The sequence below is a fragment of the Anolis sagrei genome, chromosome 1, assembly GCF_037176765.1.
Source record: "Anolis sagrei isolate rAnoSag1 chromosome 1, rAnoSag1.mat, whole genome shotgun sequence".
In the NCBI taxonomy this organism is placed as follows: domain Eukaryota; kingdom Metazoa; phylum Chordata; class Lepidosauria; order Squamata; family Dactyloidae; genus Anolis; species Anolis sagrei.
Window position 1 is genome coordinate 9,644,211 of NC_090021.1, and position 3,882 is coordinate 9,648,092.

Below are 3,882 nucleotides of genomic sequence, written 5' to 3' on the forward strand. Positions count from 1 at the left end.
CGCAAGAAGATCAAACCAGTCCATCCACCAGGAAATAAAGCCCAGCTGCTCACTGGAGGTAAGGATATGAGAGGCAAAGATGAAGAACTTTGGCCACATAACGAAAAGACACATAACGAGAAGCTTGGAGAAAACAATGATGCTGTGGAAAATTTAGGGAAAAAGGAAGAGGGACGGACCAATGCAGGCCCGTAGCCAGGATTTCGTTTCGGGGGGGGGGGCTAAAAAAATTTCAGGGGGGGTTTCGGGGGGGCTGAGTTTCAGGGGGGGGGCTGAGTTTCGGGGGGGGCTGAGTCTGAGTGAAAGAGGGTCTAGCCTAGCAAACCTTTTGTATCATTACCCCAATACCCCCATACATATGGGATATATTGAGTATGGTGATCAAATCATGATATTAATAAACATAACAGTTTAAATAATGCACCAGTAAGGCCTTTTTGCGAACCACCATGAGAATTTCGGGGGGGGCTGAAGCCCCCCGAGCCCCACCCCCCGGCTACATGCCTGGACCAAGGGCAAGATGAATGAATGATACTCTTGAAGTGACTGGCTTGACTTTGAAGGGGCTGGGGGTGGCCAGGTCCGACGGAGAGCTCTGGTGTGGGCTGGTCCATGCGGCCACAAAGACTCAGAAGCGACTGAATGACAAATAATTGAATACATAAATTGAAGAGCCATCGAAAGCCCAAAGGATGTGGGTTTTGGCTTCCTTGGCTACACATTTGCAAACTTGCCCCATGCATCTCTTTCTGAACAGCTCCTGGGGACAAAACACAGCCATGTTGCCTCCATCTGCTGAGCAAAGCTAACATGTGTACAAGAAGAAGAGAAGGCCAAGAACAATGGGCACTGAAAACACGAATGGTATGCATTGTTTGGGCAAGAGGAGATAAGGAGAGGCATTTACTTCTACGTCATCAGCTGCCTTCTGACGTATGCATGCAGATTTTTCCAAGTATCCTGACTGTGTTTTTCTTAGACCAGCTCCCTATAAAAGAACCCACAAGGTCCCCAAGCACAACACCATCAAGTTCCAGCTCGTCTGCTTTCTTTGGTGTTTTCCAGAGCTTTGGAGATCTGACCCATCATCCCACCATGAGGGCTCTTTACTTGGCCATCGTTGTCATGATGCTGCTTGCCACTGCCATGAATGTTGAAGGTAGGAAGGGAATGGTTTTGGGTAAGAAGAATGAGTAGTGTCAGAGTTGACCAGGAAATTGATCAGATACAATCTCTTCCCCTTTTCTCTCTCTTTATGTTCCTTTTAGGCTGTATATAAGTCTTTAATGTTCAAGGCTGTATGCTGAGTTCTGGTCAGCAGACCTCAAAATCTCCATTATAGGGAAAGAGAAGATTAAAAAAAATCCCTGCTTTCAGGAGCAACCTATTCAAGGAAAGATGAGAACGAATCTTTTTGGTATTCTCAGCTATAGGGAATCCCCTTGAAACAAAGTATTTTAACAAGTGTTTAAACATCATTCAGCAATTGATACAATGAGTTTAGTACAGTTGACTAAGTGGATTCAGGTCAAGAGGGCAGTAAGAGTAGAACCCTCTGACCTGGCTGAAACACCTGTAACCTTGCCTTTTGATCATAATAGGCTTTCTGGACATTTTGGGCCTTTTCTAAATTGTCTTTTGCAATCCGAGATACTATCCTAAGGTGTTCCTGCATCTCTAACACATGCTGTAGTATTGACCAAGTGGGAGGAGTTTCCTCTTCACAACCTTCTTTGACCAGGTCTAAAATTCCTCTTGGTTGTCTCCCAAATAATAACTCAAAGGGTGAAAATCCCATTGAAGCCTCCGTACCTCCCTAATGGCAAACAATAAAGAAGGTAACAATTTGTGCCACTCCCTAGGTTTAGTGCCTATTAACTTCCAGAGCATGTGTTTCAAGGTGTGGTTAAACCTCTCTACCAAACCATTGGTCTGAGGATGATATACAGAGGTCCTTATGTAAGCCGCCCCGAATCCCTTTGGGGAGATGGAGTCGGGGTATAGATAATTTTTTATTATGATTATTATTGTAGGTTAGAAGAAATCTTGATGTAGAGCACTGAATAAATATGATGTAGAGCACTGAATAAATATGAGGAATGGTTAAGTAAGCTCAAAAACCAAGAAATAATGGGAAAAGGATTAATTGGGAAAATATATAATGGACTAATTGGTGAAGAAATAGGGCTGAAGCTGTTAGAAAACGTATGGGAGGGAGACCTAGGGCCTCTGATAGATTTTGATTGGAAAAGGGTCCTGAAGTGGAGAGTGGCTAAGAACCTATCAATAAGATTAAAAGAAAATGTATACAAAGTTATATGGAGATGGTATACTACGCCAGTCAAACAACATCAGATGGATAGCAAGCAAAGTAACCTCTGCTGGAGATGTGGCAAACACAAAGGGACATATTTTCATCTATGGTGGGAATGCCCCCAAGTGAAGAATTTTTGGAAGGATATATTTACCGAAATAAACAACATTATAGCATCAAATATTATGCCGGATGCTAGGTTAGCATTATTAATGGACACCACGAAGCTGAATGTAGAAATAACTAAGAAAGAATTGGTGACTATTTTGCTCACAGTGGGAAGAATTATAATAGCAAAGAACTGGAAAATAATAAGCAATCTAACACTGGATGCATGGTATAGGGAAGTTTGGAATGTAGCTTTAAACGATAAACTAACAATGGAAATGAGGGTATTCAGGGGGGAAATTAACAGGTCAGATTTTGAGACATACTGGTCGGTCTTTATTAAATATGTCTTAGAGAGCGAAAATGGAAAACAACAGAATTTGGTTGGTCAGGAATTTTGGAGATGACATTTGATTAATGGCTGATTTATAAAAACATGGTGAAGGAAATTATACTTGTTCAGGCCTTGGTGGTGGGGTTATGTGTTTGTAAAATGTTCACTGTTTTGGGTTTTGTCTATTTTGTAAGTTGTTATTGTATGTAAATAAAATCTTTAAAAAAAAGAAGAAGAAGAAGAAATCTTGATCACGGGGGGATGAAAGGATAGAGTGAACAAACATGTCCCAAGGCATCAAGGTTTATATGCAGTAAGACGCTTTGGCTTTGTTTCAATTGGATTTTTTCTCTCCTTTCTGCAGCCAAGACATGTAAAGATTACAACGGCTATTGTGGCACGAAGGGCTGTGGAAAGTACGATTCCTGGGTCCGTACCACCGATTGCCCTTACTGCTGTTATAAATACTCCTACCACAAGGGCTGAAGGGGAGGGGTGGCAAAGGCCAGCAGCTGAAAAGGGCTGAGAGAACAAGCGCCCACTGCTCAGCTGTGAAGAAGGCATCATGTCTGGTCCTCCTCAATAAATGCACATGAATGCCCAAACCGTCCCCTGTGTCCTTCTGTCCTTTCAGGCGCATGGGAGAGAGGGGAAGACTGAGGGCTCAAGGCAGAGATGTATTGTTCCCCTTCTGCTGGTGTAAGGGGATTGTTGCTGTTGTGAGCTTCCTTTCGATCTTGCCATTTCCCCAATAATGGGACTCAAGGCAGCTATCCAAATAAAACAAGTCAATACAAACCTCAATGGAAGATTTTAAATACTCAAACATTTCAATAGTTGAAACATAACTATTATAACAATGAAAAACCTATACAATTTATAATATTGAACAATCTATACAACACATTTTAGAAATTAAGAATGGCACCAGCAGCATGAAAAGCCTAAAATACATCAGGATGGCAAGATAGAATAGTTTATATCTGATGGTGGAACGCAAAGCAAAGCCGGGGCCATCAGGGCCTCTCTGGGGAAGGAATTCCAAAGTCAGGGAGCAGCCACCAAGAAGGCTCTCTTTGCCCGGTTGCTATCAAACAGGTCTGAGAAGTTGGGAGACAGAGGGAAG

The 3,882-nt window shown here is 42.5% G+C and overlaps 1 long non-coding RNA gene across 1 annotated transcript; it reads left to right on the top strand.

Annotated features, from left to right (window-relative positions):
* Nucleotides 1-1,018: 1,018 nt before the first annotated feature.
* Nucleotides 1,019-3,361, top strand: LOC137095866 (uncharacterized). The gene is made up of 2 exons (XR_010909013.1): nt 1,019-1,159; nt 3,121-3,361. It is a non-coding gene; the product is annotated as an uncharacterized lncRNA (long non-coding RNA).
* Nucleotides 3,362-3,882: the final 521 nt, after the last annotated feature.